The 25,265-nt window shown below is 43.6% G+C and overlaps 1 long non-coding RNA gene across 38 annotated transcripts in view; it reads left to right on the top strand.

The window, feature by feature from the left end:
* The window catches only part of LOC307187927, a 3,519,425-nt gene that overhangs the window by 2,106,686 nt on the left and 1,387,474 nt on the right, over nt 1-25,265 (top strand). The gene's annotated exons all lie outside the window — the stretch shown is intronic.

Here is a 25,265-nt window from a genome sequence, read left to right as displayed (position 1 = left end):
TTCCCCAGTGGTTGTTGGCAATTTACATCCCGCCCATCAGCATAACAAGGCTCCCAGTTCTCCATGGCCTGTCCTGCCTTTCTGGATTTTACACTTTTTTCAGATGGCCCTTTTGACCGGGGGGAAGTGAGACTTCATTGTAGTTCAGATTTCCTTTTCAAGCTTTCTTGGTTGGCCAAAAAGGGCGTATGCGTTTTTTCCTGAATATATTCAGGAAAAAACGCATACGCCCTTTTTGGCCAAGTGCATCATTGTGGACGTTCTGCCTCTTTTCCTATGCTTTCAATGCAATTCCAGTCTACCTCCTGAAATCGGTTTCCTGCAATTCTGCCCCGCTTTCAAGTCCTCTTGGCAGCCTTACTTCAGTCTATTTTTGGACGATAGCTGTCATTTATAACTCTGCAGGTTTGTGAATTACAGTGCCCCTGAGCTCCTTTCTTCAACTCGCTTTCTTGTGACCTGGCCGCAACACCGCAGGATGGCTTCAGGCCCTAATCTGTTTCCGGCATGGCATGCTGAGCCTTTGGTTAATTCCTCTTCCTGGTGGGAAATGAGAGTTAAATTTGCCCGTCCAGACACCTCCAGCTAGCCTCTCATTGGTTCTCGCTATTCCTGTTCATCTTCTGCAGAAATTGCAAACTGGGCCAAACAGGAGGTTAAAGGGACGGACTCTCCAAGTGGGGAGAGTGTTAGTAAAGCGTCTGGAATGTTGCACCCGAGTACCAGGGTACGAAAACTGAGACATATTTGAACACGTCTCCCAATCACATGGTTGATCATACTCTAGTTTCCACATGCATGTTTTAGCTGAAGGAAGAATACCTTAAACCTGGGTAGTTGAAACCCGTGGAAAGGGTACCATGCAATATGACTTCAAAGGGTCTTCATTTGCTCACCGAACCTCTCCAATCCTATCACTGCTGCGTTTATGCCCCTGTACACATGCTTGATTCTCTTTCAGAGACATAGCAATCCATAGGTTTTAAGATACTTACTAGTCAGGTACATTCTTAGGCGTTTAATATGCGGTGTTGAGTCCATTTCGTTGAGCAAGGAGTAGCTCTTGTCTATTCCATATTTGGCTTAAGGAACTTTATCTGTGCTCATTTCAATCTCTGGTTTTATGCAGCAACCCAACTCACCTTTCCCCTTAAGCAAGCATAAGTTGGTTTTCTAAATTTGAGACCCTGTTCTGTTCTGTAATTCAGTTCCTGTGTAGCCAAGTTTACATTCCGTGTATTACTGATATCTTATGATGTTTCTTTTTCTGTGTGACTTATTTCAGTTAGAATCATCATACCTGAATCCACTCATTGTGCTGCTAAGGGCCTGATGACATAGATTTCATTGCTGAGTGATATTGCTTTGTAAGTAAATACCACAACTTCTTTATCCATTTTTCACTTTCTGCGATGTTGAACTTGTACTGTAAACGAGGTTCTTGTAAACAGAGGCGTCCCAAACTTTGGGGTGGCTGTGTCTTTTTGATTTTAATTTCCCTAAGCTATAGGACCATAAGTGGAAGTGCCCTAGGCTCTGTTGCTTTGTTTTTTAGATGTTTCAGGAAACACCATACACTTCTCCCAAGTGTCTGTTGGCAATTTACATCCCGCCCATCAGCATAACAAGGCTCCCAGTTCTCCATGGCCTGTCCTGCCTTTCTGGATTTTACACTTTTTTCAGATGGCCCTTTTGACCGGGGGGAAGTGAGACTTCATTGTAGTGCAGATTTCCTTTGCAAGCTTGCTTGGTTGGCCAAAAAGGGCGTATGCGTTTTTTCCTGAATATATTCAGGAAAAAACGCATACGCCCTTTTTGGCCAAGTGCATCATTGTGGACGTTCTGCCTCTTTTCCTATGCTTTCAATGCAATTCCAGTCTACCTCCTGAAATCGGTTTCCTGCAAATCTGCCCTGCTTTCAAGTCCTCTTGGCAGCCTTACTTCAGTCTATTTTTGGACGATAGCTGTCATTTATAACTCTGCAGGTTTGTGAATTACAGTGCCCCTGAGCTCCTTTCTTCAATTCGCTTTCTTTTGAGCTGGCCGCAACACCGCAGGATGGCTTCAGGCCCTAATCTGGTTCCGGCACGGCACGCTGAGCCTTTGGTTATTTCCTCTTTCTGGTGGGAAATGAGAGTTAAATTTGCCCGTCCAGACACCTCCAGGTAGTCTCTCATTGGTTCTCGCTATTCCTGTTCATGTTCCGCAGAAATTGCAAACTGGGCCAAACAGGAGGTTAAAGGGACTGACTCTCAAAGTCGGGAGGGTGTTAGTAAAGCGTCTGGAATGTTGCACCCGTGTACCAGGGGAGGAAAACTGAGACATATTTGAACACGTCTCCCGATCAAATGGTTGATCAAACTCTAGGTTCCACATGCATGTTTTAGCTGAAGGAAGAATACCTTAAACCTGGGTAGTTGAAACCCGTGGAATGGGTACCATGCAATATGACTTCAAAGGGTCTTCATTTGCTCACCGAACCTCTCCAATCCTATCACTGCTGCGTTTATGCCCCTGTACACATGCTTGATTCTCTTTCGGAGACATAGCAATCCATAGGTTTTAAGATACTTACTAGTCAGGTACATTCTTAGGCGTTTAATATGCGGTGTTGAGTCCATTTCGTTGAGCAAGGAGTAGCTCTTGTCTATTCCATATTTGGCTTAAGGAACTTTATCTGTGCTCATTTCAATCTCTGGTTTTATGCAGCACCCCAACTCACCTTTCCCCTTAAGCAAGAATAAGTTGGTTTTCTAAATTTGAGACCCTGTTCTGTTCTGTAATTCAGTTCCTGTGTAACCAAGTTTATATTCCGTGTGTTAATGATATCTTATGATGTTTCTTTTTCTGTGTGACTTATTTCAGTTAGAATCATCATACCTGAATCCACTCATTGTGCTTCTAAGGGCCTGATGACACAGATTTCATTGCTGAGTGATATTGCTTTGTAAGTAAATACCACAACTTCTTTATCCATTTTTCACTTTCTGCGATGTTGAACTTGTACTGTAAACGAGGTTCTTGTAAACAGAGCCGTTCCAAACTTTGGGGTGGCTGTGTCTTTTTGATTTTAATTTCCCTAAGCTATAGGACCATAAGTGGAAGTGCCGTAGGTTCTGTTGCTTTGTTTTTTAGATGTTTCAGGAAACACCATACACTTCTCCCGAGTGTCTGTTGGCAATTTACATCCCGCCCATCAGCATAACAAGGCTCCCAGTTCTCCATGGCCTGTCCTGCCTTTCTGGATTTTACACTTTTTTCAGATGGCCCTTTTGACGGGGAGAAGTGAGACTTCATTGTAGTGCAGATTTCCCTTGGAAGTTTGCTAGGTTGGTCAAAAAGGGCGTATGCGTTTTTTCCTGAATATATTCAGGAAAAAACGCATACGCCCTTTTTGGCCAAGTGCATCATTGTGGACGTTCTGCCTCTTTTCCTATGCTTTCAATGCAATTCCAGTCTACCTCCTGAAATCGGTTTCCTGCAATTCTGCCCCGCTTTCAAGTCCTCTTGGCAGCCTTACTTCAGTCTATTTTTGGACGATAGCTGTCATTTATAACTCTGCAGGTTTGTGAATTACAGTGCCCCTGAGCTCCTTTCTTCAACTCGCTTTCTTGTGACCTGGCCGCAACACCGCAGGATGGCTTCAGGCCCTAATCTGGTTCCGGCATGGCATGCTGAGCCTTTGGTTAATTCCTCTTCCTGGTGGGAAATGAGAGTTAAATTTGCCCATCCAGACACCTCCAGCTAGCCTCTCATTGGTTCTCGCTATTCCTGTTCATCTTCTGCAGAAATTGCAAACTGGGCCAAACAGGAGGTTAAAGGGACTGACTCTCCAAGTGGGGAGAGTGTTAGTAAAGCGTCTGGAATGTTGCACCCGAGTACCAGGGGAGGAAAACTGAGACATATTTGAACACGTCTCCCGTTCACATGGTTGATCATACTCTGGGTTCCACATGCATGTTTTAGCTGAAGGAAGAATACCTTAAAACTGGAGAGTTGAGACCCGTGTAATGGGTACCATGCAATATGACTTCAAAGGGTCTTCATTTGCTCACCGAACCTCTCCAATCCTATCACTGCTGTGTTTATGCCCCTGTACACACGGTTGATTCTCTTTTGGAGACATAGCAATCCATAGGTTTTAAGATACTTACTAGTCAGGTACATACTTAGGCGTTTAATATGGGGTTTTGAGTCCATTTCGTTGAGCAAGGAGTAGCTCTTGTCTATTCCTTATTTGGCTTAAGGAACTTTATCTGTGCTCATTTCAATCTCTGGTTTTATGCAGCACCCCAACTCACCTTTCCCCTTAAGCAAGCTTAAGTTGGTTTTCTAAATTTGAGACCCTGTTCTGTTTTGGAATGCAGTTCCTGTGTAGCCAAGTTTACATTCCGTGTATTAGTGATATCTTATGATGTTTCTTTTTCTGTGTGACTTATTTCAGTTAGAATCATCATACCTGAATCCACTCATTGTGCTGCTAAGGGCCTGATGACACAGATTTCATTGCTGAGTGATATTGCTTTGTAAGTAAATACCACAACTTCTTTATCCATTTTTCACTTTCTGCGATGTTGAACTTGTACTGTAAAGGAGGTTCTTGTAAACAGAGCCGTTCCAAACTTTGGGGTGGCTCTGTCTTTTTGATTTTAAATTCCCTAAGCTATAGGACCATAAGTGGAAGTGCCCTAGGCTCTGTTGCTTTGTTTTTTAGATGTTTCAGGAAACACCATACACTTCTCCCGAGTGGTTGTTGGCAATTTACATCCCGCCCTTCAGCATAACAAGGCTCCCAGTTCTCCATGGCCTGTCCTGCCTTTCTGGATTTTACACTTTTTTCAGATGGCCCTTTTGACCGGGGGGAAGTGAGACTTCATTGTAGTGCAGATTTCCTTTGCAAGCTTGCTTGGTTGGCCAAAAAGGGCGTATGCGTTTTTTCCTGAATATATTCAGGAAAAAACGCATATGCCCTTTTTGGCCAAGTGCATCATTGTGGACGTTCTGCCTCTTTTCCTATGCTGTCAGTGCATTCCAGTCTACCTCCTGAAATCGGTTTCCTGCAATTCCGCCCCGCTTTCAAGTCCTCTTGGCAGCCTTACTTCAGTATATTTTTGGACGATAGCTGTCATTTATAACTCTGCAGGTTTGTGAATTACAGTGCCCCTGAGCTCCTTTCTTCAACTCGCTTTCTTTTGAGCTGGCCGCAACACCGCAGGATGGCTTCAGGCCCTAATCTGGTTCCGGCACGGCACGCTGAGCCTTTGGTTAATTCCTCTTCCTGGTGGGAAATGAGAGTTAAATTTGCCCGTCCAGACACCTCCAGCTAGCCTCTCATTGGTTCTCGCTATTCCTGTTCATCTTCCACAGAAATTGCAAACTGGGCCAAACAGGAGGTTAAAGGGACTGACTCTCCAAGTCGGGAGAGTGTTAGTAAAGCGTCTGGAATGTTGCACACGAGTACCAGGGGAGGAAAACTGAGACATATTTGAACACGTCTCCCGTTCACATGGTTGATCATACTTGGGTTCCACATGCATGTTTTAGCTGAAGGAAGAATACCTTAAACCTGGAGAGTTAAGACCCGTGGAATGGGTACCATGCAATATGACTTCAAAGGGTCTTCATTTGCTCACCGAACCTCTCCAATCCTATCACTGCTGCATTTATGCCCCTGTACACATGCTTGATTCTCTTTCGGAGACATAGCAATCCATAGGTTTTAAGATACTTACTAGTCAGGTACATTCTTAGGCGTTTAATATGCGGTGTTGAGTCCATTTCGTTGAGCAAGGAGTTGCTCTTATTTATTCCATATTTCACTTAAGGAACTTTATCTGTGCTCATTTCAATCTCTGGTTTTATGCAGCACCCCAACTCACCTTTACCCTTAAGCAAGCATAAGTTGGTTTTCTAAATTTGAGACCCTGTTCTGTTCTGTAATTCAGTTCCTGTGTAGCCAAGTTTAAATTCCGTGTATTACTGATATCTTGTGATGTTTCTTTTTCTGTGTGACTTATTTCAGTTAGAATCATCATACCTGAATCCACTCATTGTGCTGCTAAGGGCCTGATGACACAGATTTCATTGCTGAGTGATATTGCTTTGTAAGTAAATACCACAACTTCTTTATCCATTTTTCACTTTCTGCGATGTTGAACTTCTACTGTAAACGAGGTTCTTGTAAACAGAGCCGTTCCAAACTTTGGGGTGGCTGTGTCTTTTTGATTTTAATTTCCCTAAGCTATAGGACCATAAGTGGAAGTGCCCTAGGCTCTGTTGCTTTGTTTTTTAGATGTTTCAGGAAACACCATACACTTCTCCCAAGTGTCTGTTGGCAATTTACATCCCGCCCATCAGCATAACAAGGCTCCCAATTCTCTATGGCCTGTTGCCTTTCTGGATTTTACACTTTTTTCAGATGGCCCTTTTGACCGGGGTGAAGTGAGACTTCATTGTAGTGCAGATTTCCTTTGCAAGCTTGCTTGGTTGGCCAATAAGGGCGTATGCGTTTTTTCCTGAATATATTCAGGAAAAAACTCATACGCCGTTTTTGGCCAAGTGCATCATTGTGGACGTTCTGCCTCTTTTCCTATGCTTTCAATGCAATTCCAGTCTACCTCCTGAAATCGGTTTCCTGCAATTCTGCCCCGCTTTCAAGTCCTCTTGGCAGCCTTTCTTCAGTCTATTTTTGGACGATAGCTGTCATTTATAACTCTGCAGGTTTGTGAATTACAGTGCCCCTGAGCTCCTTTCTTCAACTCGCTTTCTTTTGAGCTGGCCGCAACACCGCAGGATGGCTTCAGGCCCTAATCTGTTTCCGGCATGGCATGCTGAGCCTTTGGTTAATTCCTCTTCCTGGTGGGAAATGAGAGTTAAATTTGCCCGTCCAGACACCTCCAGCTAGCCTCTCATTGGTTCTCGCTATTCCTGTTCATCTTCTGCAGAAATTGCAAACTGGGCCAAACAGGAGGTTAAAGGGACTGACTCTCCAAGTGGGGAGAGTGTTAGTAAAGCGTCTGGAATGTTGCACCCGAGTACCAGGGGAGGAAAACTGAGACATATTTGAACACGTCTCCCGTTCACATGGTTGATCATACTTGGGTTCCACATGCATGTTTTAGCTGAAGGAAGAATACCTTAAACCTGGAGAGTTGAGACCCGTGGAATGGGTACCATGCAATATGACTTCAAAGGGTCTTCATTTGCTCACCGAACCTCTCCAATCCTATCACTGCTGCGTTTATGCCCCTGTACACACACTTGATTCTCTTTTGGAGACATAGCAATCCATAGGTTTTAAGATACTTACTAGTCAGGTACATTCTTAGGCGTTTAATATGCGGTGTTGAGTCCATTTCGTTGAGCAAGGAGTAGCTCTTGTCTATTCCATATTTGGCTTAAGGAACTTTATCTGTGCTCATTTCAATCTCTGGTTTTATGCAGCACCCCAACTCACCTTTCCCCTTAAGCAAGCATAAGTTGGTTTTCTAAATTTGAGACCCTGTTCTGTTTTGGAATGCAGTTCCTGTGTAGCCAAGTTTACATTCCGTGTATTAGTGATATCTTATGATGTTTCTTTTTCTGTGTGACTTATTTCAGTTAGAATCATCATACCTGAATCCACTCATTATGCTGCTATGGGCCTGATGACATAGATTTCATTGCTGAGTGATACTGCATTGTACGTAAGTACCACAAGTTCTTTATCCGTTTTTCACTTTCTGTGATATTGAACTTGTACTGTAAACGAGGTTCTTGTAAATGGAGGTGTCCCAAACATTGGGGTGGCTGTGTCTTTTTGATTTTAATTTCCCTAAGCTATAGGACCATAAGTGGAAGTGCCCCTAGGCTCTGTTTCTTTGTTTTTTAGATGTTTCAGGAAACACCATACACTTCTCCTGAGTGTCTGTTGGCAATTTACATCCCGCCCTTCAGCATAACAAGGCTCCCAGTTCTCCATGGCCTGTCCTGCCTTTCTGGATTTTACACTTTTTTCAGATGGCCCTTTTGACCGGGGAGAAGTGAGACTTCATTGTAGTGCAGATTTCCTTTGTAAGTTTGCTTGGTTGGCCAAAAAGTGCGTATGCGTTTTTTCCTGAATATATTCAGGAAAAAACGCATACGCCCTTTTTGGCCAAGTGCATCATTGTGGACGTTCTGCCTCTTTTCCTATGCTTTCAATGCAATTCCAGTCTATCTCCTGAAATCGGTTTCCTGCAATTCTGCCCTGCTTTCAAGTCCTCTTGGCAGCCTTACTTCAGTCTATTTTTGGACGATAGCTGTCATTTATAACTCTGCAGGTTTGTGAATGACAGTGCCCCTGAGCTCCTTTCTTCAACTCGCTTTCTTTTGAGCTGGCCGCAACACCGCAGGATGTCTTCAGGCACTAATCTGGTTTTGGCACGGCACGCTGAGCCTTTGGTTAATTCCTCTTCCTGGTGGGAAATGAGAGTTAAATTTGCCCATCCAGACACCTCCAGCTAGTCTCTCATTGGTTCTCGCTATTCCTGTTCATCTTCCGCAGAAATTGCAAACTGTGCCAAACAGGAGGTTAAAGGCGCTGACTCTCCGAGTGGGGAGAGTGTTAGTAAAGCGTCTGGAATGTTGCACCCGAGTACCAGGGGAGGAAAACTGTGACATATTTGAACACGTCTCCCGATCACATGGTTGATCATACTCTGGGTTCCACATGCATGTTTTAGCTGAAGGAAGAATACCTAAAACCTGGGTAGTTGAAACCCGTGGAATGGGTACCATGCAATATGACTTCAAAGGGTCTTCATTTGCTCACCGAACCTCTCCAATCCTATCACTGCTGCGTTTATGCCCCTGTACACATGCTTGATTCTCTTTCGGATACATAGCAATCCATAGGTTTTAAGATACTTACTAGTCAGGTACATTCTTTGGCGTTTAATATGCGGTGTTGAGTCCATTTCGTTGAGCAAGGAGTAGCTCTTGTCTATTCCATATTTGGCTTAAGGAACTTTATCTGTGCTCATTTCAATCTCTGGTTTTATGCAGCACCCCAACTCACCTTTCCCCTTAAGCAAGCATAAGTTGGTTTTCTAAATTTGAGACCCTGTTCTGTTTTGGAATGCAGTTCCTGTGTAGCCAAGTTTACATTCCGTGTATTACTGATATCTTATGATGTTTCTTTTTCTGTGTGACTTATTTCAGTTAGAATCATCGTACCTGAATCCACTCATTATGCTGATACGGGCCTGATGACATAGATTTCATTGCTGAGTGATACTGCATTGTACGTAAGTACCACAAGTTCTTTATCCATTTTTCACTTTCTGTGATATTGAACTTGTACGGTAAACGAGGTTCTTGTAAACGGAGGCGTCCCAAACTTTGGGGTGGCTGTGTCTTTTTGATTTTAATTTCCCTAAGCTATAGGACCATATGTGGAAGTGCCCTAGGCTCTGTTGCTTTGTTTTTTAGATGTTTCAGGAAACACCATACACTTCTCCTGAGTGTCTGTTGGCAATTTACATCCCGCCCATCAGCATAACAAGGCTCCCAGTTCTCCATGGCCTGTCCTGCCTTTCTGGATTTAACACTTTTTTCAGATGGCCCTTTTGACCGGGGAGAAGTGAGACTTCATTGTAGTGCAGATTTCCTTTGCAAGTTTGCTTTGTTGGCCATAAAGGGCGTATGCGTTTTTTCCTGAATATATTTAGGAAAAAACGCATACGCCCTTTTTGGCCAAGTGCATCATTGTGGATGTTCTGCCTCTTTTCCTATGCTTTCAATGCAATTCCAGTCTACCTCCTGAAATCGGTTTCCTGCAATTCTGCCCCACTTTCAAGTCCTCTTGGCAGCCTTACTTCAGTATATTTTTGGATGATAGCTGTCATTTATAACTCTGCAGGTTTGTGAATTACAGTGCCCCTGAGCTCCTTTCTTCAACTCGCTTTCTTGTGACCTGGCCGCAACACCGCAGGATGGCTTCAGGCCCTAATCTGGTTCCGGCACGGCACGCTGAGCCTTTGGTTAATTCCTCTTCCTGGTGGGAAATGAGAGTTAAATTTGCCCGTTCCGCCACCTCCAGCTAGTCTCTCATTGGTTCTCGCTATTCCTGTTCATCTTCCGCAGAAATTGCAAACTGGGCCAAACAGGAGGTTAAAGGGACTGACTCTCAAAGTCGGGAGGGTGTTAGTAAAGCGTCTGGAATGTTGCACCTGAGTACCAGGGGAGGAAAACTGAGACATATTTGAACACGTCTCCCGATCAAATGGTTGATCAAACTCTAGGTTCCACATGCATGTTTTAGCTGAAGGAAGAATACCTTAAACCTGGGTAGTTGAAACCCGTGGAATGGGTACCATGCAATATGACTTCAAAGGGTCTTCATTTGCTCACCGAACCTCTCCAATCCTATCACTGCTGCGTTTATGCCCCTGTACACATGCTTGATTCTCTTTTGGAGACATAGCAATCCATAGGTTTTACGATACTTACTAGTCAGGTACATTCTTAGGCGTTTAATATGCGGTGTTGAGTCCATTTCGTTGAGCAAGGAGTAGCTCTTGTCTATTCCATATTTGGCTTAAGGAACTTTATCTGTGCTCATTTCAATCTCTGGTTTTATGCAGCACCCCAACTCACCTTTACCCTTAAGCAAGCATAAGTTGGTTTTCTAAATTTGAGACCCTGTTCTGTTCTGTAATTCAGTTCCTGTGTAGCCAAGTTTACATTCCGTGTATTACTGATATCTTATGATGTTTCTTTTTCTGTGTGACTTATTTCAGTTAGAATCATCATACCTGAATCCACTCATTGTGCTGCTAAGGGCCTGATGACACAGATTTCATTGCTGAGTGATATTGCTTTGTAAATAAATACCACAACTTCTTTATCCATTTTTCACTTTCTGCGATGTTGAACTTGTACTGTAAACGAGGTTCTTGTAAACAGAGCCGTTCCAAACTTTGGGGTGGCTCTGTCTTTTTGATTTTAAATTCCCTAAGCTATAGGACCATAAGTGGAAGTGCCCTAGGCTCTGTTGCTTTGTTTTTTAGATGTTTCAGGAAACACCATACACTTCTCCCGAGTGGTTGTTGGCAATTTACATCCCGCCCTTCAGCATAACAAGGCTCCCAGTTCTCCATGGCCTGTCCTGCCTTTCTAGATTTTACACTTTTTTCAGATGGCCCTTTTGACCGGGGGGAAGTGAGACTTCATTGTAGTGCAGATTTCCTTTGCAAGCTTGCTTGGTTGGCCAAAAAGTGCGTATGCGTTTTTTCCTGAATATATTCAGGAAAAAACGCATACGCCCTTTTTGGCCAAGTGCATCATTGTGGACGTTCTGCCTCTTTTCCTATGCTTTCAGTGCATTCCAGTCTACCTCCTGAAATCGGTTTCCTGCAATTCTGCCCCGCTTTCAAGTCCTCTTGGCAGCCTTACTTCAGTCTATTTTTGGACGATAGCTGTCATTTATAACTCTGCAGGTTTGTGAATTACAGTGACCCTGAGCTCCTTTCTTCAACTCGCTTTCTTTTGAGCTGGCCGCAACACCGCAGGATGGCTTCAGGCCTTAATCTGGTTCCGGCACGGCACGCTGAGCCTTTTGTTAATTCCTCTTCCTGGTGGGAAATGAGAGTTAAATTTGCCCGTCCAGACACCTCCAGCTAGCCTCTCATTGGTTCTCGCTATTCCTGTTCATCTTCCACAGAAATTGCAAACTGGGCCAAACAGGAGGTTAAAGGGACTGACTCTCCAAGTCGGGAGAGTGTTAGTAAAGCGTCTGGAATGTTGCACCCGAGTACCAGGGGAGGAAAACTGAGACATATTTGAACACGTCTCCCGTTCACATGGTTGATCATACTTGGGTTCCACATGCATGTTTTAGCTGAAGGAAGAATACCTTAAACCTGGAGAGTTAAGACGCGTGGAATGGGTACCATGCAATATGACGTCAAAGGGTCTTCATTTGCTCACCGAACCTCTCCAATCCTATCACTGCTGCATTTATGCCCCTGTACACATGCTTGATTCTCTTTCGGAGACATAGCAATCCATAGGTTTTAAGATACTTACTAGTCAGGTACATTCTTAGGCGTTTAATATGCGGTGTTGAGTCCATTTAGTTGAGCAAGGAGTAGCTCTTGTCTATTCCATATTTGGCTTAAGGAACTTTATCTGTGCTCATTTCAATCTCTGGTTTTATGCAGCACCCCAACTCACCTTTACCCTTAAGCAAGCATAAGTTGGTTTTCTAAATTTGAGACCCTGTTCTGTTCTGTAATTCAGTTCCTGTGTAGCCAAGTTTACATTCCGTGTATTACAGATATCTTATGATGTTTCTTTTTCTGTGTGACTTATTTCAGTTAGAATCATCATACCTGAATCCACTCATTGTGCTTCTAAGGGCCTGATGACACAGATTTCATTGCTGAGTGATATTGCTTTGTAAGTAAATACCACAACTTCTTTATCCATTTTTCACTTTCTGCGATGTTGAACTTGTACTGTAAAGGAGGTTCTTGTAAACAGAGCCGTTCCAATCTTTGGGGTGGCTGTGTCTTTTTGATTTTAATTTCCCTAAGCTATAGGACCATAAGTGGCAGTGCCCTAGGCTCTGTTGCTTTGTTTTTTAGATGTTTCAGGAAACACCATACACTTCTCCCGAGTGGTTGTTGGCAATTTACATCCCGCCCATCAGCATAACAAGGCTCCCAGTTCTCCATGGCCTGTCCTGCCTTTCTGGATTTTACACTTTTTTAAGATGGCCCTTTTGACCGGGGGGAAGTGAGACTTCATTGTAGTGCAGATTTCCTTTGCAAGCTTGCTTGGTTGGCCAAAAAGGGCGTATGCGTTTTTTCCTGAATATATTCAGGAAAAAACGCATACGCCCTTTTTGACCAAGTGCATCATTGTGGACGTTCTGCCTCTTTTCCTATGCTTTCAATGCAATTCCAGTCTACCTCCTGAAATCAGTTTCCTGCAATTCTGCCCTGCTTTCAAGTCCTCTTGGCAGCCTTACTTCAGTATATTTTTGGACGATAGCTGTCATTTATAACTCTGCAGGTTTGTGAATTACAGTGCGCCTGAGCTCCTTTCTTCAATTCGCTTTCTTTTGAGCTGGCCGCAACACCGCAGGATGGCTTCAGGCCCTAATGTGGTTCCGGCACGGCACGCTGAGCCTTTGGTTATTTCCTCTTTCTGGTGGGAAATGAGAGTTAAATTTGCCCGTCCAGACACCTCCAGCTAGTCTCTCATTGGTTCTCGCTATTCCTGTTCATCTTCCGCAGAAACTGCAAACTGGGCCAAACAGGAGGTTAAAGGCGCTGACTCTCCAAGTCGGGAGAGTGTTAGTAAAGCGTCTGGAATGTTGCACCCGAGTACCAGGGGAGGAAAACTGAGACATATTTGAACACGTCTCCCAATCACATGGTTGATCATACTCTAGTTTCCACATGCATGTTTTAGCTGAAGGAAGAATACCTTAAACCTGGGTAGTTGAAACCCGTGGAAAGGGTACCATGCAATATGACTTCAAAGGGTCTTCATTTGCTCACCGAACCTCTCCAATCCTATCACTGCTGCGTTTATGCCCCTGTACACATGCTTGATTCTCTTTCGGAGACATAGCAATCCATAGGTTTTAAGATACTTACTAGTCAGGTACATTCTTAGGCGTTTAATATGCGGTGTTGAGTCCATTTCGTTGAGCAAGGAGTAGCTCTTGTCTATTCCATATTTGACTTAAGGAACTTTATCTGTGCTCATTTCAATCTCTGGTTTTATGCAGCACCCCAACTCATCTTTAACCTTAAGGAAGCATAAGTTGGTTTTCTAAATTTGAGACCCTGTTCTGTTCTGTAATTCAGTTCCTGTGTAGCCAAGTTTACATTCCGTGTATTACAGATATCTTATGATGTTTCTTTTTCTGTGTGACTTATTTCAGTTAGAATCATCATACCTGAATCCACTCATTGTGCTGCTAAGGGCCTGATGACACAGATTTCATTGCTGAGTGATATTGCTTTGTAAGTAAATACCACAACTTCTTTATCCATTTTTCACTTTCTGCGATGTTGAACTTGTACTGTAAAGGAGGTTCTTGTAAACAGAGCCGTTCCAATTTTTGGGGTGGCTGTGTCTTTTTGATTTTAATTTCCCTAAGCTATAGGACCATAAGTGGCAGTGCCCTAGGCTCTGTTGCTTTGTTTTTTAGATGTTTCAGGAAACACCATACACTTCTCCCAAGTGTCTGTTGGCAATTTACATCCCGCCCATCAGCATAACAAGGCTCCCAGTTCTCCATGGCCTGTCCTGCCTTTCTGGATTTTACACTTTTTTCAGATGGCCCTTTTGACCGGGGGGAAGTGAGACTTCATTGTAGTGCAGATTTCCTTTGCAAGCTTGCTTGGTTGGCCAAAAAGGGCGTATGCGTATTTTCCTGAATATATTCAGGAAAAAACGCATACGCCCTTTTTGGCCAAGTGCATCATTGTGGACGTTCTGCCTCTTTTCCTATGCTTTCAATGCAATTCCAGTCTACCTACTGAAATCGGTTTCCTGCAATTCTGCCCTGCTTTCAAGTCCTCTTGGCAGCCTTACTTCAGTATATTTTTGGACGATAGCTGTCATTTATAACTCTGCAGGTTTGTGAATTACAGTGCGCCTGAGCTCCTTTCTTCAATTCGCTTTCTTTTGAGCTGGCCGCAACACCGCAGGATGGCTTCAGGCCCTAATCTGGTTCCGGCACGGCACGCTGAGCCTTTGGTTATTTCCTCTTTCTGGTGGGAAATGAGAGTTAAATTTGCCCGTCCAGACACCTCCAGCTAGTCTCTCATTGGTTCTCGCTATTCCTGTTCATCTTCCGCAGAAACTGCAAACTGGGCCAAACAGGAGGTTAAAGGCGCTGACTCTCCAAGTGGGGAGAGTGTTAGTAAAGCGTCTGGAATGTTGCACCCGAGTACCAGGGTACGAAAACTGAGACATATTTGAACACGTCTCCCAATCACATGGTTGATCATACTCTAGTTTCCACATGCATGTTTTAGCTGAAGGAAGAATACCTTAAACCTGGGTAGTTGAAACCCGTGGAAAGGGTACCATGCAATATGACTTCAAAGGGTCTTCATTTGCTCACCGAATCTCTCCAATCCTATCACTGCTGCGTTTATGCCCCTGTACACATGCTTGATTCTCTTTCAGAGACATAGCAATCCATAGGTTTTAAGATACTTACTAGTCAGGTACATTCTTAGGCGTTTAATATGCGGTGTTGAGTCCATTTCGTTGAGCAAGGAGTAGCTCTTGTCTATTCCATATTTGGCTTAAGGAACTTTATCTGTGCTCATTTCAATCTCTGGTTTTATGCAGCACCCCAACTCACCTTTCCCCTTAAGCAAGCATAAGTTGGTTTTCTAAATTTGAGAACCTGTTCTGTTTTGGAATTCAGTTCCTGTGTAGCCAAGTTTACATTCCGTTTATTAGTGATATCTTATGATGTTTCTTTTTCTGTGTGACTTATTTCAGTTAGAATCATCGTACCTGAATCCACTCATTATGCTGATACGGGCCTGATGACATAGATTTCATTGCTGAGTGATACTGCATTGTACGTAAGTACCACAAGTTCTTTATCCATTTTTCACTTTCTGTGATATTGAACTTGTACGGTAAACGAGGTTCTTGTAAACAGAGGCGTCCCAAACTTTGAGGTGGCTGTGTCTTTTTGATTTTAATTTCCCTAAGCTATAGGACCATAAGTGGAAGTGCCCTAGGCTCTGTTGCTTTGTTCTTTAGATGTTTCAGGAAACACCATACACTTCTCCCGAGTGTCTGTTGGCAATTTACATCCCGCCCATCAGCATAACAAGGCCCCCAGTTCTCCATGGCCTGTTGCCTTTCTGGATTTTACACTTTTTTCAGATGACCCTTTTGACCGGGGGGAAGTGAGACTTCATTGTAGTGCAGATTTCCTTTGCAAGCTTGCTTGGTTGGCCAAAAAGGGCGTATGCGTGTTTTCCTGAATATATTCAGGAAAAAACACATACGCCCTTTTTGGCCAAGTGCATCATTGTGGACGTTCTGCCTCTTTTCCTATGCTTTCAATGCAATTCCAGTCTACCTCCTGAAATCGGTTTCCTGCAATTCTGCCCCGCTTTCAAGTCCTCTTGGCAGCCTTACTTCAGTCTATTTTTGGACGATAGCTGTCATTTATAACTCTGCAGGTTTGTGAATTACAGTGACCCTGAGCTCCTTTCTTCAACTCGCTTTCTTTTGAGCTGGCCGCAACACCGCAGGATGGCTTCAGGCCTTAATCTGGTTCCGGCACGGCACGCTGAGCCTTTTGTTAATTCCTCTTCCTGGTGGGAAATGAGAGTTAAATTTGCCCGTCCAGACACCTCCAGCTAGCCTCTCATTGGTTCTCGCTATTCCTGTTCATCTTCCACAGAAATTGCAAACTGGGCCAAACAGGAGGTTAAAGGGACTGACTCTCCAAGTCGGGAGAGTGTTAGTAAAGCGTCTGGAATGTTGCACCCGAGTACCAGGGGAGGAAAACTGAGACATATTTGAACACGTCTCCCGTTCACATGGTTGATCATACTTGGGTTCCACATGCATGTTTTAGCTGAAGGAAGAATACCTTAAACCTGGGTAGTTGAAACCCGTGGAAAGGGTACCATGCAATATGACTTCAAAGGGTCTTCATTTGCTCACCGAACCTCTCCAATCCTATCACTGCTGCGTTTATGCCCCTGTACACATGCTTGATTCTCTTTCGGAGACATAGCAATCCATAGGTTTTAAGATACTTACTAGTCAGGTACATTCTTAGGCGTTTAATATGCGGTGTTGAGTCCATTTCGTTGAGCAAGGAGTAGCTCTTGTCTATTCCATATTTGGCTTAAGGAACTTTATCTGTGCTCATTTCAATCTCTGGTTTTATGCAGCACCCCAACTCACCTTTACCCTTAAGCAAGCATAAGTTGGTTTTCTAAATTTGAGACCCTGTTCTGTTCTGTACTTCAGTTCCTGTGTAGCCAAGTTTACATTCCGTGTATTACAGATATCTTATGATGTTTCTTTTTCTTTGTGACTTATTTCAGTTAGAATCATCATACCTGAATCCACTCATTGTGCTGCTAAGGGCCTGATGACATAGATTTCATTGCTGAGTGATATTGCTTTGTAAGTAAATACCACAACTTCTTTATCCATTTTTCAATTTCTGCGATGTTGAACTTGTACTGTAAACGAGGTTCTTGTAAACAGAGGCGTCCCAAACTTTGGGGTGGCTGTGTCTTTTTGATTTTAATTTCCCTAAGCTATAGGCCCATAAGTGGTAGTGCCCTAGGCTCTGTTGCTTTGTTTTTTAGATGTTTCAGGAAACACCATACACTTCTCCCAAGTGTCTGTTGGCAATTTACATCCCGCCCATCAGCATAACAAGGCTCCCAGTTCTCCATGGCCTGTCCTGCCTTTCTGGATTTTACACTTTTTTCAGATGGCCCTTTTGACCGGGGGGAAGTGAGACTTCATTGTAGTGCAGATTTCCTTTGCAAGCTTGCTTGGTTGGCCAAAAAGGGCGTATGCGTTTTTTCCTGAATATATTCAGGAAAAAACGCATACGCCCTTTTTGGCCAAGTGCATCATTGTGGACGTTCTGCCTCTTTTCCTATGCTTTCAATGCAATTCCAGTCTACCTCCTGAAATCGGTTTCCTGCAATTCTGCCCTGCTTTCAAGTCCTCTTGGCAGCCTTACTTCAGTATATTTTTGGACGATAGCTGTCATTTATAACTCTGCAGGTTTGTGAATTACAGTGCGCCTGAGCTCCTTTCTTCAATTCGCTTTCTTTTGAGCTGGCCGCAACACCGCAGGATGGCTTCAGGCCCTAATCTGGTTCCGGCACGGCACGCTGAGCCTTTTGTTATTTCCTCTTTCTGGTGGGAAATGAGAGTTAAATTTGCCCGTCCAGACACCTCCAGCTAGTCTCTCATTGGTTCTCGCTATTCCTGTTCATCTTCCGCAGAAACTGCAAACTGGGCCAAACAGGAGGTTAAAGGCGCTGACTCTCCAAGTCGGGAGAGTGTTAGTAAAGCGTCTGGAATGTTGCACCCGAGTACCAGGGTACGAAAACTGAGACATATTTGAACACGTCTCCCAATCACATGGTTGATCATACTCTAGTTTCCACATGCATGTTTTAGCTGAAGGAAGAATACCTTAAACCTGGGTAGTTGAAACCCGTGGAAAGGGTACCATGCAATATGACTTCAAAGGGTCTTCATTTGCTCACCGAACCTCTCCAATCCTATCACTGCTGCGTTTATGCCCCTGTACACATGCTTGATTCTCTTTCGGAGACATAGCAATCCATAGGTTTTAAGATACTTACTAGTCAGGTACATTCTTAGGCGTTTAATATGCGGTGTTGAGTCCATTTCGTTGAGCAAGGAGTAGCTCTTGTCTATTCCATATTTGGCTTAAGGAACTTTATCTGTGCTCATTTCAATCTCTGGTTTTATGCAGCACCCCAACTCACCTTTATCCTTAAGCAAGCATAAGTTGGTTTTCTAAATTTGAGACCCTGTTCTGTTCTGTACTTCAGTTCCTGTGTAGCCAAGTTTACATTCCGTGTATTAGTGATATCTTATGATGTTTCTTTTTCTGTGTGACTTATTTCAGTTAGAATCATCATACCTGAATCCACTCATTGTGCTGCTAAGGGCCTGATGACACAGATTTCATTGCTGAGTGATATTGCTTTGTAAGTAAATACCACAACTTCTTTATCCATTTTTCACTTTCTGCGATGTTGAACTTGTACTGTAAACGAGGTTCTTGTAAACAGAGCCGTTCCAAACTTTGTGGTGGCTCTGTCTTTTTGATTTTAATTTCCCTAAGCTATAGGACCATAAGTGGAAGTGCGCTAGGCTCTGTTGCTTTGTTTTTTAGATGTTTCAGGAAACACCATACACTTCTCCCGAGTGGTTGTTGGCAATTTACATCCCGCCCTTCAGCATAACAAGGCTCCCAGTTCTCCATGGCCTGTCCTGCCTTTCTGGATTTTACACTTTTTTCAGATGGCCCTTTTGACCGGGGGGAAGTGAGACTTCATTGTAGTGCAGATTTCCATTGCAAGCTTGCTTGGTTGGCCAAAAAGGGCGTATGCGTTTTTTCCTGAATATATTCAGGAAAAAACGCATACGCCCTTTTTGGCCAAGTGCATCATTGTGGACGTTCTGCCTCTTTTCCTATGCTTTCAGTGCATTCCAGTCTACCTCCTGAAATCGGTTTCCTGCAATTCTGCCCCGCTTTCAAGTCCTCTTGGCAGCCTTACTTCAGTCTATTTTTGGACGATAGCTGTCATTTATAACTCTGCAGGTTTGTGAATTACAGTGCCCCTGAGCTCCTTTCTTCAACTCGCTTTCTTTTGAGCTGGCCGCAACATCGCAGGATGGCTTCAGGCCCTAATCTGGTTCCGGCACGGCACGCTGAGCCTTTGGTTATTTCCTCTTTCTGGTGGGAAATGAGAGTTAAATTTGCCCGTCCAGACACCTCCAGCTAGTCTCTCATTGGTTCTCGCTATTCCTGTTCATCTTCCGCAGAAACTGCAAACTGGGCCAAACAGGAGGTTAAAGGCGCTGACTCTCCAAGTGGGGAGAGTGTTAGTAAAGCGTCTGGAATGTTGCACCCGAGTACCAGGGTACGAAAACTGAGACATATTTGAACACGTCTCCCAATCACATGGTTGATCATACTCTAGGTTCCACATGCATGTTTTAGCTGAAGGAAGAATACCTTAAACCTGGGTAGTTGAAACCCGTGGAAAGGGTACCATGCAATATGACTTCAAAGGGTCTTCATTTGCTCACCGAACCTCTCCAATCCTATCACTGCTGCGTTTATGCCCCTGTACACATGCTTGATTCTCTTTCAGAGACATAGCAATCCATAGGTTTTAAGATACTTACTAGTCAGGTACATTCTTAGGCGTTTAATATGCGGTGTTGAGTCCATTTCGTTGAGCAAGGAGTAGCTCTTGTCTATTCCATATTTGGCTTAAGGAACTTTATCTGTGCTCATTTCAATCTCTGGTTTTATGCAGCAACCCAACTCACCTTTCCCCTTAAGCAAGCATAAGTTGGTTTTCTAAATTTGAGAACCTGTTCTGTTTTGCAATTCAGTTCCTGTGTAGCCAAGTTTACATTCCGTTTATTAGTGATATCTTATGATGTTTCTTTTTCTGTGTGACTTATTTCAGTTAGAATCATCGTACCTGAATCCACTCATTATGCTGATACGGGCCTGATGACATAGATTTCATTGCTGAGTGATACTGCATTGTACGTAAGTACCACAAGTTCTTTATCCATTTTTCACTTTCTGTGATATTGAACTTGTACGGTAAACGAGGTTCTTGTAAACAGAGGCGTCCCAAACTTTGAGGTGGCTGTGTCTTTTTGATTTTAATTTCCCTAAGCTATAGGACCATAAGTGGAAGTGCCCTAGGCTCTGTTGCTTTGTTCTTTAGATGTTTCAGGAAACACCATACACTTCTCCCGAGTGTCTGTTGGCAATTTACATCCCGCCCATCAGCATAACAAGGCCCCCAGTTCTCCATGGCCTGTTGCCTTTCTGGATTTTACACTTTTTTCAGATGGCCCTTTTGACCGGGGGGAAGTGAGACTTCATTGTAGTGCAGATTTCCTTTGCAAGCTTGCTTGGTTGGCCAAAAAGGGCGTATGCGTGTTTTCCTGAATATATTCAGGAAAAAACACATACGCCCTTTTTGGCCAAGTGCATCATTGTGGACGTTCTGCCTCTTTTCCTATGCTTTCAATGCAATTCCAGTCTACCTCCTGAAATCGGTTTCCTGCAATTCTGCCCCGCTTTCAAGTCCTCTTGGCAGCCTTACTTCAGTCTATTTTTGGACGATAGCTGTCATTTATAACTCTGCAGGTTTGTGAATTACAGTTCCCCTGAGCTCCTTTCTTCAACTCGCTTTCTTGTGACCTGGCCGCAACACCGCAGGATGGCTTCAGGCCCTAATCTGGTTACGGCCCGGCATGCTGAGCCTTTGGTTAATTCCTCTTCCTGGTGGGAAATGAGAGTTAAATTTGCCCGTCAGACACCTCCAGCTAGTCTCTCATTGGTTCTCGCTATTCCTGTTCATCTTCTGCAGAAATTGCAAACTGGGCCAAACAGGAGGTTAAAGGGACTGACTCTCCAAGTCGGGAGAGTGTTAGTAAAGCGTCTGGAATGTTGCACCCGAGTACTAGGGGAGGAAAACTGAGACATATTTGAACACGTCTCCCATTCACATGGTTGATCATACTCTGGGTTCCACATGCATGTTTTAGCTGAAGGAAGAATACCTTAAACCTGGAGAGTTGAGACCCTTGTAATGGGTACCATGCAATATGACTTCCAAGGGTCTTCATTTGCTCACCGAACCTCTCCAATCCTATCACTGCTGCGTTTATGCCCCTGTACACATGCTTGATTCTCTTTCAGAGACATAGCAATCCATAGGTTTTAAGATACTTACTAGTCAGGTACATTCTTAGGCGTTTAATATGCGGTGTTGAGTCCATTTCGTTGAGCAAGGAGTAGCTCTTGTCTATTCCATATTTGACTTAAGGAACTTTATCTGTGCTCATTTCAATCTCTGGTTTTATGCAGCACCCCAACTCACCTTTACCCTTAAGCAAGCATAAGTTGGTTTTCTAAATTTGAGACCCTGTTCTGTTCTGTAATTCAGTTCCTGTGTAGCCAAGTTTACATTCCGTGTATTACTGATATCTTATGATGTTTCTTTTTCTGTGTGACTTATTTCAGTTAGAATCATCATACCTGAATCCACTCATTGTGCTGCTAAGGGCCTTGTTACACAGATTTCATTGCTGAGTGATATTGCTTTGTAAGTAAATACCACAACTTCTTTATCCATTTTTCACTTTCTGTGATGTTGAACTTGTACTGTAAAGGAGGTTCTTGTAAACAAAGCCGTTCCAAACTTTGGGGTGGCTGTGTCTTTTTGATTTTAATTTCCCTAAGCTATAGGACCATAAGTGGAAGTGCCCTAGGTTCTGTTGCTTTGTTTTTTAGATGTTTCAGGAAACACCATACACTTCTCCCGAGTGGTTGTTGGCAATTTACATCCCGCCCATCAGCATAACAAGGCTCCCAGTTCTCCATGGCCTGTCCTGCCTTTCTGGATTTTACACTTTTTTCAGATGGCCTTTTTGACCGGGGGGAAGTGAGACTTCATTGTAGTGCAGATTTCCTTTGCAAGCTTGCTTGGTTGGCCAAAAAGGGCGTATGCGTTTTTTCCTGAATATATTCAGGAAAAAACGCATACGCCCTTTTTGGCCAAGTGCATCATTGTGGACGTTCTGCCTCTTTTCCTATGCTTTCAATGCAATTCCAGTCTACCTCCTGAAATCGGTTTCCTGCAATTCTGCCCCGCTTTCAAGTCCTCTTGGCAGCCTTACTTCAGTATATTTTTGGACGATAGCTGTCATTTATAACTCTGCAGGTGTGTGAATTACAGTGCCCCTGAGCTCCTTTCTTCAACTCGCTTTCTTTTGAGCTGGCCGCAACACCGCAGGATGGCTTCAGGCCCTAATCTGGTTCTGGTACGGCACGCTGAGCCTTTGGTTAATTCCTCTTCCTGGTGGGAAATGAGAGTTAAATTTGCCCGTCCAGATACCTCCAGCTAGCCTCTCATTGGTTCTCGCTATTCCTGTTCATCTTCTGCAGAAATTGCAAACTGGGCCAAACAGGAGGTTAAAGGGACTGACTCTCCAAGTGGGGAGAGTGTTAGTAAAGCGTCTGGAATGTTGCACCCGAGTACCAGGGGAGGAAAACTGAGACATATTTGAACACGTCTCCCGTTCACATGGTTGATCATACTTGGGTTCCACATGCATGTTTTAGCTGAAGGAAGAATACCTTAAAACTGGAGAGTTGAGACCCGTGTAATGGGTACCATGCAATATGACTTCAAAGGGTCTTCATTTGCTCACCGAACCTCTCCAATCCTATCACTGCTGCGTTTATGCCCCTGTACACACGCTTGATTCTCTTTTGGAGACATAGCAATCCATAGGTTTTACGATACTTACTAGTCAGGTACATTCTTAGGCGTTTAATATGCGGTGTTGAGTCCATTTCATTGAGCAAGGAGTAGCTCTTGTCTATTCCATATTTGGCTTAAGGAACTTTATCTGTGCTCATTTCAATCTCTGGTTTTATGCAGCACCCCAACTCACCTTTCCCCTTAAGCAAGCTTAAGTTGGTTTTCTAAATTTGAGACCCTGTTCTGTTTTGGAATGCAGTTCCTGTGTAGCCAAGTTTACATTCCGTGTATTAGTGATATCTTATGATGTTTCTTTTTCTGTGTGACTTATTTCAGTTAGAATCATCATACCTGAATCCACTCATTATGCTGCTACGGGCCTGATGACATAGATTTCATTGCTGAGTGATACTGCATTGTACGTAAGTACCACAAGTTCTTTATCCATTTTTCACTTTCTGTGATATTGAACTTGTACTGTAAACGAGGTTCTTGTAAATGGAGGTGTCCCAAACTTTGGGGTGGCTGTGTCTTTTTGATTTTAATTTCCCTAAGCTATAGGACCATAAGTGGAACTGCCCTAGGCTCTGTTGCTTTGTTTTTTAGATGTTTCAGGAAACACCATACACTTCTCCTGAGTGTCTGTTGTCAATTTACATCCCGCCCTTCAGCATAACAAGGCTCCCAGTTCTCCATGGCCTGTCCTGCCTTTCTGGATTTTACACTTTTTTCAGATGGCCCTTTTGACCGGGGAGAAGTGAGACTTCATTGTAGTGCAGATTTCCTTTGCAAGTTTGCTTGGTTGGCCAAAAAGGGCGTATGCGTTTTTTCCTGAATATATTCAGGAAAAAACGCATACGCCCTTTTTGGCCAAGTGCATCATTGTGGACGTTCTGCCTCTTTTCCTATGCTTTCAATGCAATTCCAGTCTATCTCCTGAAATCGGTTTCCTGCAATTCTGCCCCGCTTTCAAGTCCTCTTGGCAGCCTTACTTCAGTCTATTTTTGGACAATAGCTGTCATTTATAACTCTGCAGGTTTGTGAATTACAGTGCCCCTGAGCTCCTTTCTTCAACTCGCTTTCTTTTGAGCTGGCCGCAACACCGCAGGATGTCTTCAGGCCCTAATCTGGTTTTGGCACGGCACGCTGAGCCTTTGGTTAATTCCTCTTCCTGGTGGTAAATGAGAGTTAAATTTGCCCATCCAGACACCTCCAGCTAGTCTCTCATTGGTTCTCGCTATTCCTGTTCATCTTCCGCAGAAATTGCAAACTGTGCCAAACAGGAGGTTAAAGGCGCTGACTCTCCGAGTGGGGAGAGTGTTAGTAAAGCATCTGGAATGTTGCACCCGAGTACCAGGGGAGGAAAACTGAGACATATTTGAACACGTCTCCCGATCACATGGTTGATCATACTCTGGGTTCCACATGCATGTTTTAGCTGAAGGAAGAATACCTAAAACCTTGGTAGTTGAAACCCGTGGAATGGGTACCATGCAATATGACTTCAAAGGGTCTTCATTTGCTCACCGAACCTCTCCAATCCTATCACTGCTGCGTTTATGCCCCTGTACACATGCTTGATTCTCTTTCGGATACATAGCAATCTATAGGTTTTAAGATACTTACTAGTCAGGTACATTCTTTGGCGTTTAATATGCGGTGTTGAGTCCATTTCGTTGAGCAAGGAGTAGGTCTTGTCTATTCCATATTTGGCTTAAGGAACTTTATCTGTGCTCATTTCAATCTCTGGTTTTATGCAGCACCCCAACTCACCTTTACCCTTAAGCAAGCATAAGTTGGTTTTCTAAATTTGAGACCCTGTTCTGTTTTGGAATGCAGTTCCTGTGTAGCCAAGTTTACATTCCGTGTATTACTGATATCTTATGATGTTTCTTTTTCTGTGTGACTTATTTCAGTTAGAATCATCGTACCTGAATCCACTCATTATGCTGCTATGGGCCTGATGACATAGATTTCATTGCTGAGTGATACTGCATTGTACGTAAGTACCACAAGTTCTTTATCCATTTTTCACTTTCTGTGATATTGAACTTGTACGGTAAACGAGGTTCTTGTAAACGGAGGCGTCCCAAACTTTGGGGTGGCTGTGTCTTTTTGATTTTAATTTCCCTAAGCTATAGGACCATAAGTGGAAGTGCCCTAGGCTCTGTTGCTTTGTTTTTTAGATGTTTCAGGAAACACCATACACTT

This window comes from Stenella coeruleoalba, assembly GCF_951394435.1.
Source record: "Stenella coeruleoalba genome assembly, chromosome: 6".
Classification (NCBI taxonomy): Eukaryota; Metazoa; Chordata; class Mammalia; order Artiodactyla; family Delphinidae; genus Stenella; species Stenella coeruleoalba.
This window is presented reverse-complemented; position numbering and strand designations above follow the sequence as displayed.